At 36.7% G+C, this 22,967-nt stretch overlaps 1 protein-coding gene across 6 annotated transcripts in view; it reads left to right on the top strand.

Annotated features, from left to right (window-relative positions):
• The window catches only part of TENM3 (teneurin transmembrane protein 3), an 836,163-nt gene that overhangs the window by 97,339 nt on the left and 715,857 nt on the right, over nt 1–22,967 (top strand). For all 6 annotated transcript variants that reach the window (XM_063458145.1, XM_063458151.1, XM_063458150.1 and 3 more), the window contains exon 2: nt 9,497–9,558. The gene's annotated coding sequence lies outside the window, so the exon portion shown is untranslated. The remainder of the gene's footprint in view (nt 1–9,496; nt 9,559–22,967) is intronic.

The raw sequence follows: 22,967 nt of genomic DNA, 5'->3' as shown, positions 1-22,967 counted from the left end.
TTTTTTTTATTTTTATAAAAGGCCAATATTTAATGAATTCTATACCATAAAGAATAAATATTGTATTCATCAAATGCAATGGTTCTTGTTTTTGTTTTGTTTATAGGGGCCTATATGGGATATGGGTAGTATGAATTTACCCTCCATCATATTGTTGCTGTGCTCACCAGACACACTTCTTTATATCTATGGATACACTATTCAAAACATAGTATGCATTTTATAATAGCTCCTGTTACTTGGCTTTTTGATGCGTTTGATTGCAATTGTCTGCTATATGTTATTATAATCAGCAAACTGAGATTGTTGAAAGTAGGTTTGTTTTTCAAAATACTGAAGAATCTTGGAAGCTGCCATTAATATTAAATGTAAATGAAACAGTGCTACGTTATCAAACTTACTAAAATAAAAAGGTCTAGAGTATTTAAACTTATCTGCTGATCTGCACATGCTGCCTTCTTAAAACAGCTCCTTCAAAGTGTTTAATTAAACCTAAAATACACATTAAAAGGTGCAATCGTATACAAATCTGTGTGATTTAGTATTGAAGATTATACCACCAACCTTTCATTCATTATTAGATACTTTAAAGATTTAAGCCTCAGCTGGAGATTGTGATGCAAATAGAATATTTCTCCACAATGAATACTATATTTATGTGTGAAAAAAGAGGTAGAAACTGATGTAGTGTAGTATAATATACTAAAACCCGCATGAGAACACACTTACAAATATACAAAGTACAGAGCGACAGTTATGGTTTCTATGTAGTACTTTCATTGCGCATCGTGGAACAAGACACCAGGAACATGGACAACACATTTCTGATACAGGTATTGGATAAACACATACCTATATTTCAATAGTGGAAGGATTAGTTATCACTGCTCTATTCAAGAGATTAAACTGGAGGGGCCACTGAGTCTAAAATATTTTACTGCACTCTCTCTATATTGCGCAATATTTTATTTGTGTGTTTTTATAAGTGTATTAATACTGTGTAATAAATACTACACCTCTCTGTTTACATGTAAATATTATATTCCATGTGGATAAATAGTCTATTGGCAATGCAGTCTCTGGAGATTTAACTCTCTCACAAAGCGTTGGTGGTATAGCAAATCACAGTAACAGGGAAATTTGGAAGGGCAACAGCTGACATGCCATTGATGCAATACACATCGCTGATTCTACCTAAAGACGTGTGGAAAAGTGACATATCACTCTGGCCAGCATACCATCAATAAAGCTGATCATGTACATAGAGCTTCTGAAGCACTCTACATGGGAGAAGAGTTCCGAATTTGTTTTGCATAGTACACGCAAGTCTAACGGTGCAATATGGTTTTGCTTATTGAGACTTTTTTTTTTTTTAATTGTAGCCAATTGTGTATATATATATATCTATAAAAACAGAAACGTAGTGAAAAGGAATCTGGTGGAGTTATTCATTAATCACACATACTGCCACTTGTTGCTTCTCTGAAAATAATTGTTCTCCAGGCTCACGGTGCTGAGTGGCCTGAAAGCCATAGCCTCTTGATGATAATTGTACCCTTTACCATGTTGTTTAGCTGTATTGATGATATGTCTTCAAGTTGCAATATAAAAATGCTGGATTGCTTTTCTTTGAAACAAATAACCCATGGTTTTTGCATTCTTTCATATATTATTTGTAGATAAATAAAGAGTAGTTTGCCCAAAAGAGAGTCCAGGGGGACAGAACAGGGGGTAACCCTAATGGAATTGATAGAATTTCTATATATTATTTGTACGAACACTTATATGTACACATTTTTATTTTGTGTACATTTCAACAATGTATTGAGTTGCAAACACTTCCATATTTCCAGACCATGTTGCTGGATTCATTGGTTGACAAATGGCATATTCACCCAACCATTCAGTGTATTATATATTGCTCTGTATAGAGTTAATCACACTTTTCAGCCACTTGCAGGACAGCCTTTAAATACATGCTGTCTCTATAAAATGTGTCTATATTTACCCTCATTAGTACTGACTCAGTTCTGTTGCTAAGAAATGACAGACTGTAATATATCTAGTTAAAAAGACCATCTGTGTTTCCTACAGTGTTTACTTGTGCTTTATACAATTTGTAAAATCTGAGGTGATACCAAACAGTCACTGTGATCTAAGATGGGATTCACATAAGAAATGCATTCTCAGCACTGCAGTGTTGGATAGCACAGGGGCACCACTCTAAAATGTCACATAATGTGACCTTTCAACCCCAATAGTGGCTGGGTACAAATTCTGCGCATTAATACTCATGACTGCACAGACATCCATTACCGACAGACGCGTTATGTCAAGCATCCCACCCAAATAAATGGACACAGACACCGTACCTTCCAACTCTGGCGTCCTGAGAATTGGGACGCCGTTGGGAACAAGGTAAAGAGGACGGGCCCGTTAATTTTCCTTTTGCATTACTAGTTTCACTGTCGAAGGGAGTTTTATGATGCGCTCACGCTATTGTTATTATTGGGGACAGCTGCCTGGTATCCCCAAAAGTGGTATAGCAGAGAACTAAGGCAGGAAGGTTGGACAGGATCAAAAATCATGACTGTCCATCTGAAATCAGGACGGTTAGGTGGCATGAGACACTGTTCTAGCGGGGTAGGACTTGACCACAGCTTTATTTATTTGTCAGTCTAGCTTTACTTTTATTAAATATTAAATGAACACCACAAGCATGTAAAACACTTCATCTTCAGCTCAAATGCTTTATGTATGATGTTTTTTTTGTTTTTTGTTTTTTTAATTTGTCCATTTCAATCTGACAGTAGGTCCTGTTATGTTGTGGCAGTCTAGCTCAGTGGAACTAAACTTAAGAAGCAGGAAATTGCTCAGAGCACCAATCTTACAAAGACTTCTCAGTTATCTGCATTGGAAAATCTGTGATTGGAGAGCCACATAAAGTCTGGGCTGGGGTATAAGCGGTGGGCTTGCAGTAGCTGCAGATCCTAGATGTTAAACATATCCATTTGCTGCCAGCTGTAAAACACATATGCAACAGGAAGATCTATTTGACTTAGAATTGATTCCAAAGTGGTGTTATTTGAGCAGAAACTCCCCGTCACTTGCTCATTTCTAAATTCTAAAATGAATTCATATATAGTTGTCAAAAATAAAGTGCCAAGCTATGATAACACTAAAGAAAAAAAAAAAGAAAAAACAAGGGGGGGGGGGGATTGCAGGTAGGTGCTCAAAACTGAAAGGTGACGGTGGGTGGGTACAAGACTTACTTCTATGCAAGAGAAAGGTGATGGGACATACAGACACATATATACCCAATAAACACACAATATTTATAATTCCCAAAAATAATCCATCTGAGCCTTGATTTAGTGTAGGGCTTGTACACTACTCACTCTAGTGCTAGCTCTACCCCATGTAAAAAGACATATACAGATGGCATTGTCCTCTTATCCTGTCATCTATGGGTGGCAGTGACCCCATTATTTGCCTGCGCCTTAACTTCCTATCCATACGGAGGGCATACTCAGGCAGAGAGAAAACCAACATTCTCAAACTGTGACATTCATAATACTCTGTGTAATGATGCAGAGATTTATTTTGTCATGCTTATCTTAATGTACACAATGCTATTTATACCTGTCTTTATGTAATGCTAAGTAACTGTACCTAACCTGACATAATGCTAATAATTCAATTGGAGTTTAAAGTTCTCTTCTCACATATAAGCATTGAGCCAAATGTGTTTTCTCAGCCATAGAGAGCTTCTGGAATTCCTGATGATTTTAAGGGATCCAATTATGGACCTATTTGGTTCCAGCCTGGAGGAGAAAGAATCCATACTGATTTTCCATGAGTGCACCCACCTCATCTGGCACACTACAAGGATTACACTAAAACAAAGCTTTCTGAAAAAGATCAGAGCAGATATTGACCATTGCAACTTGCGCACATGAGGGATTTTCCATTCCCAATAGCCATTTCTACAACCAGCCTGGAGCACAATATTATGCAAAACCGTACATTTGCTAGTCATTCAGATAAATTGTTTTCAGATTAAAATAGCTCTCTGCTATGTTGTTCCTGATTGAGTTCCTGATTAAGTCCTTTAAACATAAAGCCCAATTCGTCAGTTAGTAAAGAACTGGTAGGCTTTCTGCTATAGCCACCCACAAGATATATTATGTTCCATATTTCCATTTGTACTAATAGTGATTTCTCAAGAGTTCGGTGGTGGTACTACACTTGCTAGATGAAAAATTATGGGAAACTCAAAGCCGGGACAAGGTGAATATTGTGTGGATCCCTATTCTGACAGACTTGACAATTGAATCATAATTGAATCGTTATCATTTATGAGGTTATGTGAACTTTTAGATTATACATAAGAGAAATGGTCTTGGGGGAAAAAAAGAGTTGTTAAATTGGGGGAAATTGAGATCGGAAGCATTAAAAAAAAAAAAAAGGGCCACAGCTGCTTTAACCCCTTAAGGACACATGACATGTGTGACATGTCATGATTCCCCTTTATTCCAGAAGTTTGGTCCTTAAGGGGTTAAGCTTATAACAGAGGAACCCTCATGTTCACTGTTAGAACTGAGGATTTCGAAACAGTTCTAAATTCCAAAACAAGACAGAAAAAAAGAACATCTGTTTGTTCCACTACAGAAAAACCCTTAAGCCAGATATGAGGATATGATTTATTTTTTTCACATGTGCCCATTCCAGATTTTCTTTTTCATTATAGGATAAAAAGGATTACCACAAGTGATAAGATTAGACATCATGTCTTGTGGGGGGAGAGGGGTTATGCCAAAAGTAGCTTTAATGAATTATGGAAAATATTGCATATAGAAATCACAGCAACATTTAAATGAGAAGACATGTTAGTTTTTTTAACAGTAAGATTTCACCTGTGTCCATCCAGCTAAGGTCAGTCTTATGTTCTGTCTAGCTGTGGATGCAAAGGTGATGAGTCACTGATAGGTGAATATTACAATGTGGATGGTACCTGTAGGGGCAGATGTTAGTAGTAGTAGGTTGCAAAACATGTGCTTGGAGCATTAAAATAGTCGTTATATTTCAGCTGTATAAATCTACATGCTGATAATTATAACACTGTATGATAGATATTTAACAACAACATTGAAACTTAGCCTTTAGTATTCATCTATAGATTTTGTAAACTATTTGTGGTCATATCACCAGTCGTGACTGTGATCACAGTTAAAAGTAAACAAATAACAGACACTGGCCAGTCCTTTTAAATGTAAGGTAATAGTGACCCTTTGGCCAATGAAAGATATTTAATCTGCTTTCCTCCTAGTATAACATAGGACTCTTTGTCCTCTAAGAGTGTTCTGTACAATCATTAATCCATAAAATGGATTTCTAGTAACAAATGGAGTATTGACTGCTAGATGAGGTATGATAACAGACAGCTATTGTGACACTAAAGTCAACAGAGAAGATGTTATTTTTTTCCTATTAATGCAAGACATATTTATAATTTATTTTCATATTGAAAACATTGAAGAAAACACTACAGCGAACATATATCAAATGTTTTTTAATGCAGCAAGCTGCAACCCAAGCTGTCACTCACCTTAACTAACCCTGTGTTGATTTAACAACTGTCATGATGTCCACACCAATATGACATTGCCAAAATTCCAGCCTTGAAATTCCAGTTGCAGGAATGCATTTGTGTTTATGTAGCTATATATCTTTACATGTATTTCCATTAGTATCCTGGCAGGTTAGAAATCAATCCCAACTGCCTGAAAGTGGGCTGCATGCATAGTGTGTTCCAGAAGTGCATTGTGGGGATTCTCTTAAGGGCACAATGCACTCAATGGAGTGTAGGGGAACTTAAAGTAAAAATACAATATAATCCATGCTGTACACTTCCCGAAACAATGTGTTATTACACATTTCTTATCTGAAGTGGAATTTGATATCCATACATTTGTTTATTTTCCCCTTGAGGTTAAATCAGGCATTGTGAGTTGCAGAACGCTGAGCTGGACATAATATCTTAGCTGGAAATCATCCCCAGCATGCCTTCTGCTAATTCGGTCTGTGTTTCGCAAGTGAGTTACCAATGCATTTCTTCTTGCTGACTATTTATTTTCAATAAAATATAGGTGCATGTTTCATCTCATTATATCATCTTTACATCTATGCTTCCAAGAACACACAAAGTTTTGCTACAACATGTTTGTATTTATAGATACAAAGTTACCGGCTTCAAAGAAAAAGGGAAATTGATGATCATACCTTGGCTTATTTTCGCAGATGCATGATCTGGTGCTCCCCACTGAATGGATAAGTTTGATCTGATTAAATAGCACAGAGATAAATAGAAAATCAAAGTGAATTTTATATTTCAAACCACAATAAAGAAAATGGAAACATTTTCTGATTTAGCACTGTTTACAGTTTGGCTGTTTTTGCCTACGACCAGTACGAGCCGTGATTCATTTTGTACCGAGCGGTACCAAGAATGCACACCTGCCATATTTTGTCTATAGAATGTTTTTATCCCCAGTTTTGTTGCAGCAGGCTGTGAAAACTACAGTCACATTTGTGTGAACTGTCCCATTCAACACAATGAGAATCAATGCTTAACATTTCTCCTTAAGACAGACCCTGACCCCTCAGTCACCCGTGCGAATGATCCCTGATGGGAGAATCTAATAAATAATTGGAACGATGCTTGCTAGAGATTAGAGAAGCATAAAAGTATGTAATAAAACAGAGAAATGTTTACTAAGTGATTTGAAAATATTAAGAAAATGTTTTTCTCATAGAATCATTTCATGATAAAAAGTGTACACCTGATTTGTAATTCAGCAAAAATAGAAAATGTAATAAATTAAACATTTAGTAAGCATATTTCAGGACATAACATGCAGAATGTTCTAATGAATAGTGTGTTAAGTCATGTTTACCAATGATACATTTAAAGGGTTATTGAAACAGTATTGATTCCTTTGCTTGTTTTAGCAAGAAAACTATAATTATCATATTTTATAGAACTTTTTTGTCAGGTTGTCCAGTTATGATCAGTAAACTATGACAGCAGTATTGGCTGGTTAAATTAGCACATTTACTTGTATTTAATTCTATAAATAAATACATTAATTCCTATATCTTTTAGGACTCAAATTTCCAAACGGGGAGTTGTGGTGACATGACTTGCTAAATGGAGATTAAAATAGCAAAGTTTGAAAAAAACAACTCTAGTTCTGTTGAAATATATATTTTATTTCAGATCTGTGGTTTTGGTGTATATGTTTGTTAACTAGATAGTTGCTACAACTGTCTGTTTAATGCATAGATTCAATTGTGTGCCTTTAGGATGCCCCATTTTTTTTTTATCCATGGTACTGTGCATAATATTCTGTGCATGTAGAGGCATACATCTGGCTTGAGAACAGTAGTTCCTAAGCATCTAGGATCTGCACCATGCAGTTAGTTAGGTAAGTACATGATTAACTTTGGTCCCATGGATATTTGTGAACCACTACATACTGCAACCTTGGCACTGATCTTTGTAAACCACAGCTCCCATGAGTCTTTGCAAGCCATTAAACATATAATGTCATTGGTTTCCATAGCTTCATCCTTATAGTGCCATCTTAAGACTTTTTTTGAGATGTTGTAAGCAAGTTTTACTGACCAGTCATTACTCGCCAAACTTGCTGTCACTAATATTAGTCGGTGTTGACTGTTTCACAATTGCAGAATCTTAACATTCGTTACCAACAGATGTTACAGTCAAGACCTTCCATAGAGCATAATGGGAGCTGTAAACTGCTTAATTTCACATAGATCAGTTATTTCTATTAATGCAGGTATTCAATAAAAAATACATAGAAATTCAAAAAGTGTGGAGTCCATTGGACCCCAGTAATTCAAGGACCCAAAGCAGTGGCTCCTAATTGATCTGTTACTCTTTCCGTAACCTATTTGAGGTAAAGGTAATAAATAGGAGCCTGAGACATGCCCTCTAGATAAAATAATATAGACCCAGGAGGACTTAGGAGATGTTCAATCACCCCAAAGATCTGTATAAATATGTCACTACCTATACTTTGATACTAATAATGATGGTTTTCAATAAAATAAAAGGAACATGTAAAAATGTATGTTATACTTATAAAGTGAAGTCTTCTTTCTTCAATTGTCTGCCCAAAAAATGGCAAATAAAAATAATGTATACTCTAAAGGCACTAATTAAAATTAAAAAAAAATAAAAAAAGATTGGTTTTGCAATAAAAAAAAAAATACAGGCCATAAATAGAAAAGCCACAAAAATAAAACTATAAATTCTAGTCTATCATTACCCATCGAGGGTTCCACACAGACTGAACATTCACGGCATGAAAGGCCTTCTCACATTTTGAATGTCAGCTAGAGGATGTGATCAGTTGACTTGGAAATTAACCAATCACTGAGCTCTGATAGGCAAGTGTCATCTCTTTCGGGACTTGGTCAGTAATGTTTAAATTAGCTGTTAGTTGTGTACATTAGAAAACTAACAAATAAATTGCAGTTCCAATTGCCCATAATTTATTACTTATTGGATAAGTTTAGCATTCTTAAAGGAAGTAACTTCCTAGTTTGGTGCTAGGCAACTTCACAATCTGAGTATTTTTAATGAATGCAAATGAGTATTGTATTATTAGTAGTAGTAATTTTAGTATTATCAGTAGCATTATTATTTTCTGCAATGCAATTTGCATGTATGCAAATATTGTTGTTGGTTTTTTTTTCCCAATTATTAGGATATATTATTTATAGTACATTAAAATGGGTTAACCATCATCTTGTCTGTTCATTTTGGTATATACTTACAAGGTTATTGACTAAAGTTGAGAATTCAACATGAAATAAAAGTGAATTTCTGAATTTAAGGTCATAGTAGCTGGTCTGGTAGCATAGCTGACTTAGTGAATTTTTCCAGTTCAGCTATTGTGACCTTAAATTTGAAAATTACTTTGAATTCCTATTGAATTTTAACCTTGGTAAATGCCCATAATAATTCTATGAAAATATGCCTTGACTGTTTAATTAGAACAGAGCTAATTTCTCAACATGGATTGTCAATAGCATTGCATTTTGTTTTGCACAGTAGACAGATCTAAATTATTTTCAACCTGGCCTATTTTTCCAGTGTGATGTTTTTGTTGTAAAAGTTGTCATTTTTGGTCAGTGCTTGATAATTATTATTATTATTAATTTAATTAATAACTCTGCTTGCCACACTCACTCACATGCATAGCTCCCCAGCCTTATCCAACTCTGTAAAAACAATGATGTACCAGAAATATTTGCATACCTCTCTCTACTCTTCAAATATTATTATTATTACTTTAATAATCACAATGACTTTCTTAGTGATATTCATTGTCTTTTTTTTTTGTCTTCTTTGATTATGTTTGCCTTTTTCATATGTTTTACAAATGTTTTATATTTTTTTCCATAGAATCAAAACAACGGTTTAACTTCTGTGATGGTATAAATCTTGAATAACAACCGGCATCAAAGGTAAGACATCTATCTAACAAGCTTCATATTTGTGACTCAGCCAAAAGAAATGTCTAACATGGTGTTCTGAGCACTAATGAGCAAATTTTCAGATATACCCACATATCTCATCTCCATACCTGGGAACTTTCAAAGCTAACTTATCATTCTGGCACAGTTTTTGTTTAATTTTTTTTACCAATTATTCTCAAACCAGTCTTTACGGCATTTGTAAAACTAAATCTGTCGAGCAATAAACAAATACGGTACCTTGGCCTTCTATACCAAGAGATTGAGTTTTGGGAAGTAGAGAGATCTTGCTCATTTGCTGCTACAAAACATGCCATAGTCATGAGCCAAAATCAATGCTCAATAACCACCCATAAACAACCCCAAATAAAACCACCACTTAAAACTTTAAGAACGGAGGCAATTGTACAAGTTCTGAACCAAAACAAAAACTAGAATTTGAGCTATATCTCTGTTCAGTTATAATTTACCTGTTTCACATTAAATATACACACACTCATTATAAGATTTATATAATTTATTTCATCATTTTGTTCTGGAGAAATAGGGCTTTAACTCCACATCAAATATGCATATATGAAATATAGTTTAAAATGAATAAAATCTGAAATAGTGTGATTTTCCAAATTCTGAATGGCATTTTAACTGTCATAATACTGTTAGCTTTTACTGCAATAAAATACACATATTTGTGTTCAGCAATGTCTCACGAGTACAAAAGAACCCGGTGTACAGATTTTATAGGGTTTTGGAAAGTTACAGGGCTTGCAAATGAAATTCTCTGGACTTCCTGCCTCGGTTGTCAGACAGGTCCCCAATATATAATTAATACAATCACATAATTATGTACAAATAATACATAAACATACATGTAGAATGAAATGATATATATATATATATATATATATATATATATATATTCATTCACAGTGTAATTTAATATTAATTTATATATATATATATATATATATATATATATATATATATATATATACACTTAGAGTGAAAAAATGAAAAAATATATAATATATATCTATATATATTATATATATATATACTTAGAATGAAAAAAAATATAATATATATGTTCATTCTAAGTGTGTATTTATTTATTTTTACATAATTAAGTGATTTTATTAGTTATATATTGGTGAATCAGCATGATAACAGAGACAGTCCCTCTGCAGGCAATCTTTCAATTTGGTTGACCCGGGTTATGTGATAGAAGTGTTATCTCAATCACATGACTCAGATGGGTGAGGTTGGCTGCAGGTGGTCTGTTGGATCTGGCAAGAAGGTTAATTATACTGACTGCAGGGAGGGCCTGATCATTAAAACTCTATTTTTGTAGGAGGCATGGCATGCCCTAATATCAGAATTTAAAGTTTATTATTGTATTAGCATTTGAATAGTAGAGAGGCTAAAGATTTAAATGGCGCACAAAGTGTCTTTAGCCCCATTTAAACTCTCATGCTTTTCCCAAATAAGCAGTGCACATCAAGGACATTAGAAGAGCATAGTTAACATGGGCATTTTCTAGCTACACACTTTCCATTAGGCAGTAATAAAACAGATACAGAAATGGAAGTGGAGATCATTATGTTTAAGAAACTGGGAGATAAAAGAGGTCCTGGTGAAAGGGGCAAAGTGAGTTTACAAAATAGAGAGACAGGTGTATATATAGAATGACAGTGAGACTTAGTATCAAGGACAAAGACAGTGAGGGATAGTGACAATGGTAGGTGACGGACTTAAAGCGTCATGTGGATGGACAGGGAGAACTAGTGATATGAATTTTAATGTTCTTTCTGTCTGCCTGTCTGTCTCTGTATGTCTATCCTGTGCAATCTATCTGTCTGTGTCTGTATAAAACAATTCTAGAAGAGTCTAAAATTATATAAACATCTATACTGAAATTGCAGTACATGGCTGTCACATATTTTACAGACTAGGGAGATTTAAAGAATGTTAAAGGATCTAGTTTAAAATAAAAATCTATATTTTTTTTGTTAGATATTTCTCTAATATATTAAAAGATTCTCCCCTTTAATAAATAAAAACTTTAACTACTCAATGAAACGTACCTACATTCCAGCACTGGTAAAGACTGCCGCCCAATCATCACTGAAGTCATCAAGATTAATGACTTGTCCAGTTAAATGCTTCTAAAAGAGAAGTAATGTGGAAATCACTGTGATCCACCAACTCACAATTGAATCCAGTGCTTCTCATAGAGAGGTATTGGATGCACACCCAGCTTTCCTTCATTGGGCGTTTAATAGATTCAATAATTGTATCTATTTTAATTTTTAAAAATCCTATGGGTTCTCTTTGAATGGCAGCCACAAGGGTTATTTGTATTGCAAAATCTAAATCGTGCCATTTCTCACAAACTTAATTTTTTTCAATTTGGAGAGCCAGTATCTATAGAGCCAAATCACCTAATTAAGACATCTCATTAAGGTGTAGCTAGGTATTTTTATGGTACCTTGCAAGATTTATAACTTCTCTTATATGGAGTAGGCTGATCTTCTTATATCTTATGCATATTTCTAAAAAAAGTGGGTTTGCGTTTCCTTCAAATACATTTTATAAGTAGCACAAAAATGAGAACTACAAGTTACTCCTCTGTTTTCAAAATGCCAAACATTTAATTGTTCCTGTATATGTTTTGTAATGTTTATTTTTTGCACCTGTCAATTTGTCCAAACAGATGTCTAGCTATTCTTGAAAGTTTTGCATACTGTGTAGTGGCTGCATAAATAAGAATGGATCATTCCATATGAAGTTTAGTAATGGAATGCAGAAAGTGACAGGCAGATATTTTGTTTAATCCCCAAAAGCCCAAATTAGAACTAAAGATATATCTGAAGAGTGACACAATATAAAACCAATGCATAAATCATCCCCCAAAACATTAAGAAGACTTGTTAAAGAGAGTTCATTAACACAAAAGTGTGTGTTTTAAAATTAAATTGGAAGGATTGATGCTGTAATAAAGCAGAGGCAGAAGATACACTTCCCGATTATCTAAATCATAAAGATTTTATTTAATGGTCTACAGTTTTTTAAAGAAAACTATAGGAAGACAAAGTACTCTTAAAACACTGATTTGTATTTTTTTTTTTTTATTATTTGTGCACACTATGGCAATTTTAAAATAATTATCATTTGAAATGGGGAAATGGTGAAAATGTATGTGCTAAATCTTAAAGGAAAATTAGACATATTGAACAAAAAATAGGGTTTACTTATTTGAAAATGTGTGATTTGTTCTGTATTCACTTTTTAAATGTGTTTTTTTTTATGATGAACTTTATTTGTCGCTGTATTTATTGGCAGATATATAAAAAAGTTTGTACTAAAAAAAAAAAAAAAAAAAAAATGGTTTCCAGGTAGGGATTGGCTAAACTTGCCTCTGCAGCACCAACAGATAGAAAACAATTAATCTCAATAATTAATCTTACAGAAAGTGTATTACCTACAAGCACCATTAGTAAATAAGAACAATGTTTAAAATGGCTCTGTCACGAAAAGTTTAGGAGAATTTTATAAAGATTCAATCTTCATTATATGCTTATAAAGACTGCATTGGAATTTCCATTTAGTCAAAAGATTTCATGAGACAAAGAGAGACTACTTTGTCTTATAGTAAAATTCTAATTTCACAAAACTTGACAAAAGGCGGAGCTTCCTCCATTGAACTTTGACGGTTCCCAGAGCCTTTGCTGCCAATGGTTCTGGGGATTATTGTGAGACAATATCTATGGATGCCCCCACAGTCTCTCAGAATCTTCCATACGACGATCCAGGAGTTGAACAACAAAGATGGCAGCAGCTTTGGGGTCAACTTAATAATAATAATAATAATAATACCTAGTATTTATAAATCACCTTTCTCCCAGTCAGACTCAAAGCACTTTTCAGAATTAACTTATTGTCAGATTAATAGAAAATAAAGTGTTGTAAAAGAAATAATCCAATGAAACCATAACAAACTTGTATGCAGATAATAATTACAATACACATACACATACATACTATATATCATATATATTAATGCGAATATGGGAAAAGGTGCTACTGGTATTATTACCCAATTGATGGTACTCGTTTTATTGATCTCGGAAGGATAAAGGGCTGAGTTGACCCTGCTGGTTTTTAAAGATGTGACCTTGAATTTTTTTTAAACAGTCTCGCTAGTCTGGGAAGTTACTAACTGAGCTACCTCACCAGTTTCAGGTAAGTACAACTTACCTCTGCTGCACTCCTAGCACAACACACCCCAAGTGATTATGTCACCATCGGAGCCTTGAGAAATATGCAAAGACCCCTAAAGGTGACAGAGCCGCTTTAAATCAATTCAGCTGGCCATAAGCAGGTAGTAATAAAAAGTAATAATGTATCTGTCATTAGATGGGAACTCAGCAGGCAGGTTAGATGGAGCACATGGATTTCATCTGCCACCAAAACTTATGTTTCTGCAATTTATATTAAGACTAATCTTGCATCCACTTTTAAAAAAAAAAACTCGAAAAACGGTATCTTAAATTTGTTATTGGCGTTTCAAAGTATTTCACATTGCTCTTTCTATACATATTTATTGTATGGTTTAGCTATAATAAAACCACTTGAAAATTAAAAAAAAGAAAAGAATGAATTCAATGAAATTTTGTCCAAATCTAAATCTAGTCTATACTGGTGACAGGTTTATATAGGGTGAATAATAGCATTAGATAAAGAAAATCACAATTAAAGAGTGGCCATTATTATTTTGACATCTGCTAGCACACATGTCCTATTCATTCTTTTCTGATGTGGGACAATTTTGTTTGTCTGAATTCTGCATCCCCTCTTGGAGACTTTGTAGAACAACAAGAAATAAAATGCTGTAACAAGTGTGTTATTTTCACCATTTGCCGTTATGTGGATGCATAACCAGATTAGGAAACATGTCACATATGCACAGTTTGGTAAAGTCAAGCCGGTGCATACTTTCCAGTTTCATCTATTATATCCATAGTCATATTAATAGACATTTTCTATATCCACAATTGGATGCCAGGTGTATTAGGAACAAAACACATAATCCACAGGAATGAATAAACAGCGATGCAAAAATTGACTCTTCTAATGTTAATACCAGTAGCACTTTTTTAAAGGGACACTATAGTCACCTGAACAACTTTAGCTTAATGAAGCAGTTTTGGTGTATAGAACATGCCCCTGCAGCCTCACTGCTCAATCCTCTGCCATTTAGGAGTTAAATCCCTTTGTTAATGAACCCTAGTCACACCTCCCTGCATGTGACTTGCACAGCCTTCCATAAACACTTCCTGTAAAGAAAGCCCTATTTAGGCTTTCTTTATTGCAAGTTCTGTTTAATTAAGATTTTCTTATCCCCTGCTATGTTAATAGCTTGCTAGACCCTGCAAGAGCCTCCTGTATGTGATTAAAGTTCAATTTAGAGACTGAGATACATATATTTAAGGTAGATTACATCTGTTTGAAAGTGAAACCAGTTTTATTTTCATGCAGGCTCTGTCAATCATAGCCAGGGGAGGTGTGGCTAGGGCTGCATAAACAGAAACAAAGTGACTTAACTCCTAAATGACAGCGAATTGAGCAGTGAAATTGCAGGGGAATGATCTATACACTAAAACTGCTTTATTTAGCTAAAGTAATTTAGGTGCCTATAGTGTTCTTTTAATATTTACATTATTATATATGATATTGATTTAACTCCTAAATGACAGCGAATTGAGCAGTGAAATTGCAGGGGAATGATCTATACACTAAAACTGCTTTATTTAGCTAAAGTAATTTAGGTGCCTATAGTGTTCTTTTAATATTTACATTATTATATATGATATATATAGAGTGTCTGTGTGTATATATATATATATATATATATATATATATATATATATATATATATATATATATATATATATATATATATATGCAGATTTGTAATGGTTTCATTGGCTTATTTCAATTACAGCACTTATTTTCTATGACTCTGACAATGAGTTACACAAAATATTTGCACAACTGCAGTTTTCTAAGCACCAAATAGAACGCACTGGAACCAGAATATTTCATCACTAGATGCACAGCAGGGGGAGGGCAATTATGGCATACTGTAATGTCTGCAGCACAGATTGTGTATACTTTCTTACTATGATTTATAGTCCCAAAACTAAACCATTTATTTTGGAATAATGGCTTCTGCTATATTGCAATTTACTTTTTTAGGTTTCAAAATTCTCTTATTTATAGGTTATGCAGGGATATTAATGCACATTTACTACTTGCAAGATATTCAACAGAGGAAATTGGAACACAAATGACTGTAAGACTGAGAAGTGTGAATCCTGTACCCACTGCCCATAAAAGAGACTACAGCTAGCATAAAGTAGCACTCGAAGCACTATGACCACTATAGCATGCTATAGTGGTGGTGGTTATATGCTGTCCCATGTTAAAATGTTAAACCATTTTTTAAAAATAGTTTTTAAACTGACCTGTGTCCCTCAGATGCCTGCAGTCTTTCTTGATTTTTGTGATATTTTAAAAGTGGAATTATCCATTTTATGTCAGCAACTATCAGTTGTCAGCCACTAACAAACAATGAATAATGCCTAAAGTTGGCAAAGTTGGTTCAGAAGGACCACAGGTGCCAAAGGGATGCAAGCATGCCACCAGGGGACTTCTGGAACTATAAACACCACATCACACTACAATGGTTTTGGAACTTTGAGTGTCTTTTTAATATAATATGCTGACATTCTATAACGTTGGAGGAGGAGGAGTGCCAAGGAACATCGGCTTTGGGATCGGATAACTAAATAAAGAGATTTCAACCCTTTCTGTGCGATAGGGAGTGGTTTGGAGGAGGGAGGTAATAGTGGGTACTACAGTGTAAGGAATACCACTTAGTATTCCTTACACTGTAGAATCCCTTTAAAGGTAGTAGAAGCAGCAATCAGAAAATAATTAGCCATACCACCATGGGTTCCCAAACTTTTTAGGTTCAAGACGCCCTCAATATTTCAGTGTTTTTCCAAGGTGCCCCAAGTCAAAATTTCTGTGGCATTTACTGGCACTATTGTGAAATGTTTAGAGATGGTGTTTGAAAGGGTGTTTGTATAGATTTATTGTGTTTTAATACAGGGGTGTGTTTGTATGTAATGTTCGTGTTTGATTATTATTATTATTATTATTATTATTATTATTGCCATTTATATAGTGCCAACAGATTCCGTAGCGCTTTACAATATTATGAGAGGGGATTTAACTATAAATAGGACAATTACAAAAACAACTTATGGGTACAATAGGTTGAAGAGGTTACTCTGGGAGGCCATACGCTTTCCTAAAGAGATGGGTTTTAAGGCACTTCTTAAAAGATGCAAGACTAGGGGAGAGTCTGATGGCGGTAGGCAGGCTATTCCATAGGAAGGGAGCCGCCCCGCGAGAAGTCCTCAAGTGCGAGTTGGCCGTACGGGTGCGGACAACGGACAGGAGGTGGTCACGGGGCAGAGCGGAGAGACCGAGAAGGGACATACCTATGGATCTGTGAGGAGATATAAGAGGGGCTAGAGTTGTTCAGTGCTTTATAGGTGTGAATTAGTACATTGAATTGACTCCTGTAGCATACAGGAAGCCAATGTAAGGACTGTGTTTGTAGGGGAGTGTCTGAATGTAATGTTCACTTTTAAATGCGGATGTACATTTGTGTGAAGTATTTGTGTTTGACTGAAGGGGTGTGTGTATGTAATATTTGAGTTAGATTGCAGGAATGTGCATGTATGTTGTGCTGATGTTTGACTGCTTGGTTGCATGCACATACACTACCACATACACACATACATACATACTTACACAGATATTCATGCACATTAACACACAGATGCATATAAATACACCGGCACGCACACACAAATTCATATAGACCCTTCAGGTCTTGCTGTGTCTTCCGCTTCCTACCTATTGGTGCCAACAAGGAAGCTCATATTTATTTGTAACTGCACACCATTACTTTGTTTCTTGCTGCCTATGCATTTTGTAACAGAGACCCACTGAGAACTAATGCACACCTCTGCCCATTTTACGGGTGTGAGTGGGGCTGTGGCCAGAGGCAGGCTGTTCAGAAATTTTAGGCAACTTACTAATAACAATTTGAGCAACGCAACTGTAATTTAGAGCAAGAACAATATATCTTATTTACACTGATTTCTAAGTACATTTATCGTAGGTTAAAGACACATTACTGTGAGTATTATTGCTGAGGAGCTCTGTAATACACTCCAACACACTAACAATTTAAAGCTTCTAAAAAAGAAAAGAGGGACAGAGGTATTTGGGCCCAACATAGGGACTCTCTCTCCTAAATAGTGACAGTTTGGAAGGATGCTAATGTAACAGGGTAGACCTCCTATTAACAGGGGATTTTATGTGTGACTACACAATTATTACCACTGTAAATGGACATATGACATCCAAATATCTATAATAAATCTGAATAAGACTTGTCTACTAGTGGCCAAGCAAAAAAGGCTTTCTAGTTCACAGGTCAGTATATAGCTTCTTTAAAAAAAAGGGCATCAACCATTCAAGTGTTTTAATTGTTAAACTATTTTATTAGGAAACCCAGACCATTGAAAGAAGTAAATATAAAAAAATAAAAAATGTTTATTTATGATTATCGTTAGTTTGAACTACCATCTTTCTGTGCTATTCTCCCTCCACGAATTTGCTAGCCCGAGGCGAATACAGATTTTGCGCAGGTTTTCACTTGTGTTTTTAGGCGTCTTGCATTCTGATATTATGATTAATGCCTAACTTTGAATGTTTTTAATGGATTAACTTCACAGTCACAAACAGTCTTTTGAAAGTAAGGCCTGAATATTTTGCTGATGATATATGTGATTCTGTTGCACAGAGGTTTCTTACATGATCTCCTAGACACATATCAAACTGACTGCTTTATAAATCTTCCTCTGTGTATGAAAGAATGCTTGGAAGATGCACAAGATAAGCTCTACATTTTCAGAAAATCAATGGTCATTTTCAATGTAACACATTTTAAAAACTTGTCTATTTGCATGTTTTCCTTAGAATGCTAAGGGACATTACAGATAAGGTTAATATATTCTTGCACATTAAAGGAACCAGCCTATGTTTAAAGAAAAATAGACACTGTACTTGAGGGTGTTGCCTTATAGGACTCCAGACACTGCTTCCTATTTTTATGATTTCATGGACAGGATTATTTATCTTTTATTGCTCTATTGTTGCCCATCCTCAGCTGCTGTGTAATACTAATTATTCTATAAGGGTCCGAATGGGGTTTGCATCACACAATGATATATTGTGCCTCCAGTAAGAGCAGTAACTGAAAGATAGTCACAATGGAACGGACACAAGTATGGTTCTTGTTTGAAGTGATGTTGGCTATGAGTCAGCAATGCAAAGTTAGGATTTCAATTAAATACAGTACATTACCAGATTTTACCTTTTATCAGGTATCACGATTTAAGGCATTATTAAGTTTAAGAGACCGTTAAAGGCAGACAGACCTCTTAATTTCTGATGATTGTCTTTCTTACCTGTGGCCAGAGGAGGGGGACATTACACTCCTTGGTGGTCCGCTGGCATCGTGCAGGCTGCCATGCTTTCAGGCACCTGAATAGTGAAGAAGGGATCAAGTAAACACAATCTTCAACTTCCAGCAATTCCTCTCTCCAACTTTCATGAGGCCCCAGCCATCAAAACCTTGCTACGGTTTACCATGGCAATGCTCAGTGTGGCACGCAGACTGGGCTTGCAAGAGTTGGAGAGAGGTGCTGCTGGAAGCTGAAGATCTAATTTGCTCCTTCTCCACTATACAGGTGCCTGGAAGCCTGGCAGCCTGCACTATGCCACTGGACCACCAGGCAACCACCACAATGCCTCTCACAGGTAAGAGGCATAGAGGGTGGAATACATTTTAATTCATTAAAATAAAATAAAAAACTTTGTTTTCACCCAATGCATCCACTACACAAACACACACAGCATCCAATACACAGACACACATTCTGCATTCACTATTCCACTACAAACACTGCATTCACTACCGAAACAAACATTCTGCATCACCTAAACACACTGTATTCGTTACACACACTCACAGACACTATATCCACTATATAGAGACATTGCCTCCACTACGCACACACTGCGTCCACTACACACATACTGCATCCCTGCGGGTGGATTCAAGGTGCACCTTGTGGGTGGATGTGGTGGTGGACCCCAGGGGACTAGACTGTGTAAGGGGCCAAAACAATTCTGGTGGCAGCCCTGGCTGTAGTTGAAATGTGCTATATATACTGGTGCTTGGCGGTAGATAGGCAATCGTTATTCACTTTTAATGTATAGAGAGCAAAAAGTAGAGCTCTTAGGAAAAGGTGGAGCCTAAAGGTGAAGGGTTGGAGTTTACAATGAAAGGGGTGGGTTTTAAACAGGAAGAGGTGCAACATTGACAGGAAGGGGTGGGGCAGCACAACAGAAAAAATAACCACTTCAGGGCTGCAATCTGAAAATTTTGGGCCCTTAACCCAAATCCGCCTAGAGGGCCCATCCTTAGTCTACACACAAATTTCGTGTTTGTGATTAGTGCATGAAGAGTGTGTGTACAGGGAGTGCAGAATTATTAGGCAAGTTGTATTTTTGAGGATTAATTTTATTATTGAACAACAACCATGTTCTCAATGAACCCAAAAAACTCATTAATATCAAAGCTGAATATTTTTGGAAGTAGTTTTTAGTTTGTTTTTAGTTATAGCTATTTTAGGGGGATATCTGTGTGTGCAGGTGACTATTACTGTGCATAATTATTAGGCAACTTAACAAAAAACAAATATATACCCATTTCAATTATTTATTTTTACCAGTGAAACCAATATAACATCTCAACATTCACAAATATACATTTCTGACATTCAAAAACATAACAAAAACAAATCAGTGACCAATATAGCCACCTTTCTTTGCAAGGACACTCAAAAGCCTGCCATCCATGGATTCTGTCAGTGTTTTGATCTGTTCACCATCAACATTGTGTGCAGCAGCAACCACAGCCTCCCAGACACTGTTCAGAGAGGTGTACTGTTTTCCCTCCTTGTAAATCTCACATTTGATGATGGACCACAGGTTCTCAATGGGGTTCAGATCAGGTGAACAAGGAGGCCATGTCATTAGATTTTCTTCTTTTATACCCTTTCTTGCCAGCCACGCTGTGGAGTACTTGGACGCGTGTGATGGAGCATTGTCCTGCATGAAAGGATTTCTTGAAGGATGCAGACTTCTTCCTGTACCACTGCTTGAAGAAGGTGTCTTCCAGAAACTGGCAGTAGGACTGGGAGTTGAGCTTGACTCCATCCTCAACCCGAAAAGGCCCCACAAGCTCATCTTTGATGATACCAGCCCAAACCAGTACTCCACCTCCACCTTGCTGGCGTCTGAGTCGGACTGGAGCTCTCGGCCCTTTACCAATCCAGCCACGGGCCCATCCATCTGGCCCATCAAGACTCACTCTCATTTCATCAGTCCATAAAACCTTAGAAAAATCAGTCTTGAGATATTTCTTGGCCCAGTCTTGACGTTTCAGCTTGTGTGTCTTGTTCAGTGGTGGTCGTCTTTCAGCCTTTCTTACCTTGGCCATGTCTCTGAGTATTGCACACCTTGTGCTTTTGGGCACTCCAGTGATGTTGCAGTCACTCTGAAATATGGCCAAACTGGTGGCAAGTGGCATCTTGGCAGCTGCACGCTTGACTTTTATCACATCTGCCTTGAACACTGCAGCCCCACTCCAAACATGCACCACGAGGAGAACACGACCCCAACCTTGGCATAATAAATCAACACGCTATCTGCAGAGTTGCTCCCGCTGTGCTGAACGCTCCTGGAGGAAGTCCCGCACCCAGGCAGACTATCTTCATTATAGATTCATGTTGCTTTCGTACAGCGCAGCCCTTGCCCTCGCCAAACAGTCCTACTTTTCCTCTCTCATTAGTTCATGCTCCCGCAATCCCAGACGTCTCTTTGACACTTTTAATTCCCTTCTCCGCCCTGCTGTGGCCACCCCCCAAACTAACCTTACAGCTGATAGCTTTGCATATTACTTTACTGACAAGATGTCAGGGTACCTGAGGCCTCTACCTCTAAGGGAGGTAGAGACTTGGTGGTTTGTCCGTCCAGGCGAGCTGTTTCCTTCGTTCCTCGCGGTTCATCCAGTCACTTAAACACCGGCCGCGAGGAATCCACGTCCTTTTCTAGCGGGACGCTCAATACGTGACGTCATGACGCTATCACGAGCGACCTGTCACTCAAGTGTCCGATATCCAATCGGTACTTGTCAGAGGCGTGATTACCATCCAGAGCCAGGGTATTTAAGCTTACTTCTCACTTCAGCTCATTGCCCTGTCGTGGTTCTAGCTTGTCTAGTCACTCAGTGCTCTGGTATTCTTGTTTGCTCTATTGGTTTTGACTCGGCTCGTTGTACTACCCTGCTTATCTCTGTTATTCCTTGACCCGGCTTGTCTCTCGCTTATCTGTCTTCTCGTTCCCTCGACCTCGGCTTGTCTCTGACTATTCTCTATTACTCTCGGTACGTTAGTCCGGCCATTCTAAGGCCCGGTATACGTACCTTTCCTCTCTTTGTACTCTGCGTGTTGGATCCCTGTCCCGATCCTGACACAAGATTGAACAGCTAAGGAAACAATTCTCCCCTCCTTGCCGTTCTCTTTCTCAACCACACATAAATCATGCTTTCCCTACCCTTCAGACTTTCTCCCCAGCTACTGAACAAGAGGTGGCTGCACTACTCCATTCCTCTCGCCCCACCACTTGCCCACTTGATCCTGTCCCATCTCACCTCATCAGATCTCTCTCCCCTTGTCTTGTGCCTATCCTAACACACATCTTTAACTGCTCTCTCTCTTCTGGCACTGTTCCTGCTGACCTTAAACATGCCACTGTAATACCTATCCTGAAAAAACCATCTCTTGACCCGTCCTCCCCCTCTAACTATCGTCCCATATCCCTGCTCCCTTACTCATTGGAAAGACTTGTCTTTACCCGTGTGTCTCACTTCCTTAATTCCAACTCTCTCCTTGACCCTCTTCAGTCTGGCTTCCGCCCTCTCCACTCTACTGAGACCGCTCTTATCAAAGTGACTAATGACCTAATCTCCGCTAAATCCAAAGGTCACTACTCCATATTAATTCTCCTTGACCTCTCTGCTGCCTTTGACACAGTTGATCATGCTCTCCTCCTTCAAACTCTTCAATCACTCGGTCTCTGTGACTCTGTCCTCTCTTGGTTTTCCTCCTATCTCTCCCAACGCTCAT

The sequence above is a fragment of the Pelobates fuscus genome, chromosome 6 (genome assembly GCF_036172605.1).
Source record: "Pelobates fuscus isolate aPelFus1 chromosome 6, aPelFus1.pri, whole genome shotgun sequence".
NCBI classification, from domain to species: domain Eukaryota; kingdom Metazoa; phylum Chordata; class Amphibia; order Anura; family Pelobatidae; genus Pelobates; species Pelobates fuscus.
Note: the sequence above shows the minus strand (reverse complement) of the source record. Positions and strands in the feature narration are given on the sequence as shown.